Source organism: Podarcis vaucheri, assembly GCF_965113315.1.
Source record: "Podarcis vaucheri genome assembly, chromosome: 10".
Lineage (NCBI taxonomy): Eukaryota > Metazoa > Chordata > Lepidosauria > Squamata > Lacertidae > Podarcis > Podarcis vaucheri.
In genome coordinates, this window is record NC_138748.1 from 71497233 (window position 1) to 71506870 (window position 9638).

The following is a 9638-nucleotide window of genomic DNA, read 5'->3' on the forward strand; positions in this document are numbered from 1 at the left end:
AGAAGGCCCAAAAAACACTAAAGGACTATTTTGAAATAAATTTGAACACTACGGTCGAAAAAAGAATAATCTGGGACGCAAGCAAAGCAGTTATGAGAGGGTTTCTGATACAACAGAACACAATAAAGAGAAAATTTTGGAATGGAAAAAAGGAGAAGATCCTAGAGAAAATAAGCGAAGGAGAGAAAAAGCTGAGAACTAATCCAAAGTCAAAGGAGGTGCTGAGAGAAATTAAATTCCATCAGGCACAATATTCGAAATTGATCAATCAAGAGATAGAATGGAAAATTAAACAAATGAAGCAGAGATCGTTTGAATCAGCAAATAAATGTGGAAAGCTGCTAGCCTGGCAGCTGAAAAAAAGGCAAAAGCTAAATACGGTTACAAACTTAGAGATTCAAGGCAGAACAGTTCAGAAACCAGAAGAAATAAGGAAGTGCTTCCACAGATATTTTAAAGATCTTTATACACAGGGGCCTCAGAAAGAGCTGGAAATAGACCAATTTTTAAAGACAAATGGATTATCTAAAATAAGTCAAGATAAAAGATCAACTCTAAACTGTAAAATAACTCAACAGGAAATTGAAGGTGCCATTCAGAACATGCAACTTGGCAAATCTCCAGGCCCAGACGGCCTCACCTCCAAATATTATAGGACCTTGAAGGATTTTTTGATACAACCATTGTTGGAGGATTGCAATCAGATTATGGAGGGGAAGAGAGCACCGGAAACGTGGAAGGAAGCATTCATCACATTGATACCCAAGTCAGAACTGGAAAAGACCCAGCTTAAGAATTACCGTCCCATCTCACTCTTGAATGTGGATTACAAAATATTTGCAGATATTTTAGCAAGTAGACTTAAAAAAGTACTAAATGAAGTAATTCATAAGGACCAAGCAGGCTTTCTTCCTGGTAGACACATGTCTGATAACACTAGGAACATTATCGATATATTGGAACTTTTGCGGATTAGGAACACAAGGGCGGTGTTAATCTTTATTGATGTGGAGAAAGCATTTGACAACATTTCTTGGATGTTCATGAAGAAAAACTTGGAAGGGATGGGTGTGGGGCGTGGGTTTGAAAATGGAATAGAGGCAATCTATTCAGAACAAAAAGCTAAACTGATAGTGAACAATGTGGTGTCGGAGGAACTCAAAATTGAAAAAGGGACACGACAGGGGTGCCCTCTATCTCCTCTTTTATTCATTTCCGTCCTGGAGGTGTTGCTGAATATGATTAGGGAGGACCGGTTGGTGCAGGGTATAGTGGTCGGAGCGAAACAGTACAAACTGAAAGCATTTGCAGATGACCTAGTCTTAACATTACAGGAGCCAGAATCTAGCACAAAAAGAGTTCTTGAACTGATCTCGGAGTTTGGTCGGGTGGCGGGATTTAAGCTAAACAAACAAAAAACCAAGGTTTTGACTAAAAATTTAACACCTATTGAGACAGAGGGGTACCAGAAAGAAACAGAATTAAGTGTGGTTAAAAAAGTGAAGTACCTGGGGGTATTTTTGTCCACCAAAAATCTGAATTTATTTAAAGATAATTATGAAAAATGTTGGTTGGAAATTAAAAAGGATTTGGAAATTTGGTCAAGATTGAAACTTACCTTGTCAGGTAGAATTGCAGCTATAAAGATGTGTGTTTTGCCGAAGATGTTATTTCTGTTTCAAACCCTACAGGTCGTGGACAGAGTGGAATGCTTTGGAAGATGGCAGAAGGATATATCTAGGTTTGTCTGGCAGGGCAAAAAGCCCCGAATAAAATTTAAAATACTAACTGACTCAAAGGAAAGAGGGGGGTTTGCCCTGCCGGACTTAAGGCTATATTATGAAGCTGCAGCCTTCTGCTGGTTAAAAGATTGGTTCTTGTTGGAGAACACTGATGTCCTAGATCTGGAAGGGTTTGATAACGCTTTTGGTTGGCATGCATATTTGTGGTATGACAAGGCGAAAGTGCATAAATTGTTTAAAAACCATATTGTCAGAAAATCAATTTTTGCCGTCTGGATGAAGTATAAGGATTTATTAGAAAATAAGACCCCGAGGTGGCTATCACCGGTGGAGGCCAAGGTTCTCAAAAAAAGGCCCAATATGGAGGCCTACTGGCCAAAATATTGGGAATTAATTGAAAGATCTGGAGATAACTGGAAACTACAGAGCCAGGATAAACTAAAAAATAAGGTGCGAGATTGGCTACATTACGCTCAAATTCAAGAGGTCTTTAAAATGGATAAAAAAGTTGGTTTTCAGGTGGAGAAATCGAAACTGGAGACGGAGTTGCTAGAACCAAAAACTAAGGTACTTTCGAGAATGTATAACTTGCTGCTTAAATGGAATACACAGGATGAGACAGTTAAATCTGCTATGATAAAATGGGCACAGGATGTAGGACATAACATAATGTCTGAGGACTGGGAAAGGTTATGGAACACCGGTATGAAATTTACGGCATGTAGTGCCTTGAAAGAAAACATTATGAAAATGTTTTTCGAAATGACTGAAAATATGGACTTAATAGACATTTGGAGAACAAGGAACCCTCTTGAAAGAGAGGGAACCTTTTTCTCCCAAGCAAAGATGACCTGGACCAGAATCGACCAAATATGGGTTACTAGTGGAATGGCTCCGAAGATTAAGAAGGTAGAAATCTGCCCAAAAACCTGTTCCGACCATAACGCCGTGAAGATGGAAATGAAATTTACAACAACTGGTCAGTTTAGATGGAGAATGAATGACACCCTGTTTCGAGATAGAGAGATCCACATGAAGGCCCAAAAAGCTCTAAGGGACTATTTTGAAATCAATCTAAAGGGCGATGTGGAAAAAAGAGTGATCTGGGACGCAAGTAAAGCTGTGATGCGAGGGTTTTTGATTCAACAAAATTCAATAAAGAAGAGAAAGCAGAATGAGAAAAAGGAAAAATTTTTGGAAAAGATAAAAGAAGGAGAGAAAAAATTAAGGTCAAAAGTCCCAGGAGATTTTGAGGGAGATTAAGTTGTATCAAACACAATATATGGAATTGATGAACCAAGAGATAGAGTGGAAAATAAAGCAAATGAGACAAAAGACATTTGAGTCGGCAGACAAATGTGGTAAATTTCTGGCATGGCAACTCAAGAAAAGACAGAAATTAAATACAGTCACAAGTTTAGAAGTGGATGGAAAGATTATATCTAAACCAAATGAGATAAGAAATTGTTTTGTGAGCTATTTTAAAAAACTTTATTCCCAAGGATTACAAAACGAGGAGGACATAGATAAATTCCTTAATAAACATGGATTACAAAAAATCTCTCATCAAAGCAAGGTGGATCTAAACCAGAGAATAACAGAACAAGAGATAGAGGGTGCCATTCAGGACATGCAACTGGGCAAATCTCCAGGGCCAGATGGACTGACTTCCAGATACTACAAATCTTTAAAGGAATGGCTGATACAACCGTTAAAGGACGTCTGTAATGAGATCTTAGAAGGAAAAAAGGCACCCGAATCGTGGAAAGAAGCATATATTTCACTCATACCAAAGACAGAGACTGAAAAGACTCAACTGAAGAACTACCGCCCAATTTCGTTACTCAATGTGGATTACAAAATTTTTGCAGACATTTTAGCAAAAAGATTTAAAAGAGTACTGATGGAGAAGATTCACAGAGACCAAGCAGGCTTTCTCCCAAAGAGACACCTCTCAGACAATGTTAGGAATATAATAGACATTTTGGAAAAGTTAGAGGTGAACATAAATACTAAAGCAGTTTTGATATTTGTGGATGCGGAGAAAGCCTTTGACAATATTTCGTGGAGTTTTATGAAAAAGAATCTTCATGGGATGGGGGTAGGACAAGGATTTGAGAATGGTGTGGGAGCAATATATTCCGAACAAAAAGCTAAGCTGATTGTAAACAATGTAATAACTGAGGAACTTAAGATAGAAAAAGGAACACGACAGGGGTGCCCAATTTCTCCATTGCTTTTTATTTCGGTCCTGGAGGTGTTGCTGAACATGATTAGAGAGGACCAGCAAGTTAAAGGTGTAAAGGTCGGAACCAAACATTATAAGTTAAGAGCGTTCGCAGATGACCTTGTATTGACCTTGCAAGAGCCAAACACTAGTACAAAAAGAGTGTTGGAAATAATCCAACAATTTGGACAGGTAGCTGGATTTAAATTGAATAAACAAAAAACTAAAGTCTTAGGGAAAAACCTAACAGATATAGAGAAGAATAAGTTTCAAGAAGAGACAGGTCTGATGGTGGTTAAGAAGGTGAAATATCTAGGGGTTAATTTAACATCTAAAAACTTGAATTTGTATAAGGACAACTATGAAAAATGTTGGTTAGAAATTAAAAAAGATCTAGAAATATGGTCAAATTTGAGATTGTCAATGTTAGGCCGAATTGCAGTGATTAAGATGAATGTATTGCCTAGAATGTTATTTTTATTTCAAACTTTGCAGATTATTGACAAGATGGACTGTTTCAAGAGGTGGCAGAAAGACATTGCGAAATTTGTCTGGCAGGGCAAAAAGCCCAGAATAAAATATAAAATATTAACAGATGCAAAAGAAAGAGGGGGATTTGCCCTGCCGGACTTAAAATTGTACTATGAGGCAGCAGCATTCTGCTGGCTGAAAGAGTGGATGCTCCTCGAGAATACAGATATCTTGGATTTAGAAGGTTTCAATAATGCATTTGGCTGGCATGCATATCTATGGTATGACAAAATCAAAGTGCATAGTGCCTTTAAAAATCACATTGTAAGGAAAGCGTTGTTTAATGTTTGGATGAGATATAAAGATCTGTTGGAAAACAAAACCCCTAGATGGTTGTCACCCTTAGAGGCTAAGGCCCACAAGAAAGTTAATATGGAGGTCGGATGGCCAAAGTATTGTGAGATTCTAGAACAGTATGGAGAGAAACTGAAATTAAAGAGCCATGAAAAACTAAAACCCAAAGTACAAGATTGGCTCCACTATTATCAAATAATGGAGGTTTTTAAACAAGACAGGAAAATTGGCTTCCAGGTGGAAAAATCAAAACTTGAGACAGAATTGTTAGAACCCAATACTAAGAATTTGTCAAGAATGTATAACTTGCTGTTGAAATGGAATACACAAGACGAAACAGTTAAATCAGTTATGATTAAGTGGGCACAGGACATTGGTCATAATATTATGTCTGCTGACTGGGAAAGGTTGTGGAACACCGGTATTAAATTTACGGCATGTAGTGCTTTAAAGGAAAATGTGATGAAAATGGTCTATAGGTGGTACATGACCCCAGTTAAGCTAGCAAAAATTTACCATTTGCCTGATAACAAATGTTGGAAATGTAAGGAAACTGAAGGTACTTTTTATCATCTTTGGTGGACATGCCCGAAGATTAAGGTTTTCTGGGAGATGATATATAATGAAATGAAAAAGGTATTTAAATATACCTTCCTTAAGAAACCAGAGGCCTTTCTCTTGGGCATTGTCGGCCAATTGGTGCCAAAAAAGGATAGAACCGTCTTTATGTATGCAACAACAGCAGCAAGAATATTGATCGCAAAGTATTGGAAGACACAAGATTTACCCACCTTGGAAGAATGGCAGATGAAAGTGATTGACTATATGACATTGGCGGAAATGACGAGCAGAATTCGTGACCAGGGAAAGGAGACTGCGGAAGAAGACTGGAAGAAATTTAAGATTTATCTTAAGGACTATTATAAACTTGATGAAGTTTAGAATGTCGAGATTTTATAGAGAGAAAGGGTTGCAGTAATACAAGATTAGATTAAGAAAGGACTATGTTGAATTAGGACGGGAAAAAACATTTATAAGTTGCTATAAAATTTGGACATGAGGATGCAGAAAGGGGAGGTATGGGGAAGTCCGAGGAAAGAAGTTTATGAAAGGACATTATGAAATTATATTTGTTTGTTTGTCTGTTTTCTTTATGTTTGTTTGTTATAAAAACTTTTGTAAAACCAATAAAAATTTTATAAAAAATAATAATAATAAAAAAAGAAAACATTATGAAAATGGTATACCAGTGGTACATGACCCCAGTCAAGTTGGCTAAAATATACCACCTGTCTGATAATAAATGTTGGAAATGTAAGGAGGCAGAAGGGACATTCTTTCACCTCTGGTGGACCTGCCCGAAGGTAAAGGCCTTCTGGGAAATGATATATAACGAATTGAAAAAGGTATTTAAATATACCTTCCCCAAGAAACCGGAGGCTTTCCTTCTGGGCATGGTGGACCGGAAGGTTTCAAAGAAAGACAGAACTTTGTTTATGTATGCAACCACAGCAGCAAGAATACTTATTGCAAAGCACTGGAAGACACAAGATTTACCCACACTGGAGGACTGGCAGGCGCAGTTGATGGACTATGTGGAGTTGGCAGAAATGACCGGCAGAATTCGAGATCTGAGCGAAGAAACAATTGAGGAGGACTGGAAAAAATTTAAGGACTATTTGCAAAAATATTATAAGTTGTTTGAATGTTAAGATTGTGTACAATTAGGAAACGTTATGCTTCCGCAATTTGATTAGGTAAATGATAAAGTAAGTGATGACAAAAAAAGGAGATAAATTCGAAACAAATATATTATGTTTATTATAAAAGTATTAAAATTAAATTACAAATTTTTGAAATTGATAACATAATGAATCCAAAGGTATAATAAGTGGTGAAATAAGGTAATAAATTGCTGATATTGTTAGATTAAAGAATGCAATGCTGGGAGGATGTGAGGAGGTCCAATGGAAAGTAACTTCTTGAAAGATGATTTGAAGCATATTTAATTTTCTTTTTTTCTCTATTTTTCTTTATTTTTGAAAACTGTTTCTTGCTTGTTGTTTTGTGATTGAACCTGTGAACCTATGAAAAGAAACGCAATAAAAAAATTTATAAAAAAAAAATAGAATCATAGAATCACAGAGTTGGAATAGACCATAAGGGCCATCGAGTCCAACCCCCTGCCAAGCAGGAAACACCTATTTATCTACTTGCACTGGTGAACTGCTAGGTTGGCAGGAGCATGGACCGAGCAATGGGAGCTCACCCCGTCGCGGGGATTCGAACCGCTGACCTTCTGATAGGCAAGTCCTAGGCTCTGTGTTTTAACCCACAGTTCCACCCGTGCCCCTTAAAATAATTGTAGTAACATCTTATAAAATTATATCAAAAACAAGCAGCTGCTATTAAAAGAAAAGGCATATCTGAATGGAAGTTCCAAAGGCCTATTATCAAAACCTAAATTATACAAATACTGCCTACTAACGGTGTCTTGCTAGAGAGGTTAAAAGCAACAAAAAAGGCTTTTATGGGTATGTCCGTAGCAAAAGGAAGAACAAAGAAACGGTGGGGTCACTCGGAGGAGACGATGGTGAAATGCAAACAAGAGACACAGAAAGGGCTGAACTCCTCAATGCCTTCTTTGCCTCAGTCTTCTCCGATAAAGAAAACAATGCCCAACCTGAAGAATTTGGAGCAAATGATTCAGCAGAGGAAACACAGCCCAGAATAACTAAGGATAGAGTACAAGAATACTTGGCTAGTTTAGATGTATTCAAGTCTCCAGGGCCAGATGAACTGCATCCAAGAGTATTAAAAGAACTGGCAGATGTGATCTCAGAACCACTGGCATTCATCTTTGAGAATTCCTGGAGAACAGGCGAAGTCCCGGCAGACTGGAGGAGGGCAAATGTTGTCCCTATTTTCAAAAAGGGGGGAAGAGAGGACCCAAATAATTATCGCCCAGTCAGTCAATACCATCAATACCAGGGAAGATTCTGGAGCAGATCATTAAGCAAACAGTCTGTGAGCACCTAGAAAGGAATGCTGTGATCACCAATAGTCAGCATGGATTTCTGAAAAATAAATCATGTCAGACTAACCTGATCTCATTTTTTGACAGAATTACAAGCCTGGTAGATGAAGGGAACGCAGTGGATGTAGCCTACCTTGATTTCAGCAAGGCATTCGACAAGGTGCCCCATGATATTCTTGTAAAGAACTGGTAAAATGCGGTCTTGACTATGCTACCACTCAGTGGATTTGTAACTGGCTGACTGACCGAACCCAAAGGGTGCTCATCAATGGTTCCTCTTCATCCTGGAGAAGAGTGACTAGTGGGGTGCCACAGGGTTCTGTCTTGGGCCCGGTCTTATTCAACATCTTTATCAACGACTTGGATGATAGACTCAAGGGCACCCTGATCAAATTTGCAGATGACACCAAACTGGGAGGGGTGGCTAACACCCCAGAGGACAGGATCACACTTCAAAACGACCTTGACAGATTAGAGAACTGGGCCAAAACAAACAAGATGAACTTTAAGAGGGAGAAATGTAAAGTATTGCACTTGGGCAAAAAAAAATGAGAGGCACAAATACAAGATGGGGGACACCTGGCTTGAGAGTAGTACATGTGAAAAGGATCTAGGAGTCTTGGTTGACCACAAACTTGACATGAGCCAACAGTGTGATGCGGCAGCTAAAAAGGCCAATGCAATTCTGGGCTGCATCAATAGGAGTATAGCATCTAGATCAAGGGAAGTAATAGTGCCACTGTATTCTGCTCTGGTCAGACCTCACCTGGAGTACTGTGTCCAGTTCTGGGCACCACAATTCAAGAAGGACACTGACAAACTGGAACGTGTCCAGAGGAGGGCAACCAAAATGGTCAAAGGCCTGGAAACGATGCCTTATGAGGAACGGCTAAGGGAGCTGGGCATGTTTAGCCTGGAGAAGAGGAGGTTAAGGGGTGATATGATAGCCATGTTCAAATATATAAAAGGATGTCACATAGAGGAGGGAGAAAGGTTGTTTTCTGCTGCTCCAGAGAAGCGGACACGGAGCAATGGATCCAAACTACAAGAAAGAAGATTCCACCTAAACATTAGGAAGAACTTCCTGGCAGTAAGAGCTGTTCGACAGTGGAATTTGCTGCCAAGGAGTGTGGTGGAGTCTCCTACTTTGGAGGTCTTTAAGCAGAGGCTTGACAACCATATGTCAGGAGTGCTCTGATGGTGTTTCCTGCTTGGCAGGGGGTTGGACTCAATGGCCCTTGTGGTCTCTTCCAACTCTATGATTCTATGAATTCTAATAATTGCTGTCGCATTCTGAAATGTCAAAAAGATGTGCTTGGGCTCTGTGCCTTCAAATCATGTGGCCTGGCTGTACCACAGCATCATGGAGATGTTCTCTGTGCAGTTCACTGACTACCAAATGCCCCAAAACGTAAAGGATTATTGACCCAAGTTATGCTCATATCTCAGAAATGTTAATTTGAAAGGAAATTTCTTCATGATCCAAGGGGCATAAACAAGATTTAGATTGTTTTGATTAGCATTAAGCTTCCTGAAGAAACTCACCAGGCATACATCAACTTTGGTTGCAACAACTTGTATGGTGCTGATAATGCGATGGTTGCAAGTTCAGTCCTTGCATGGGACAGCACCATATCCCTGCACTGCAGGGGGTTGGACTAGAATCAGCCTTTCTCAACCTGTGGGTCCCCATATGTGGTTGAACTACAACTCCATTCACCCCTAGCTAGAAAGGCCAGAGCTCAGGGATGATGGGAGTTGTAGTCCAACAACATCTGGGGACCCAAAGGTTGAGAACCACTGGACT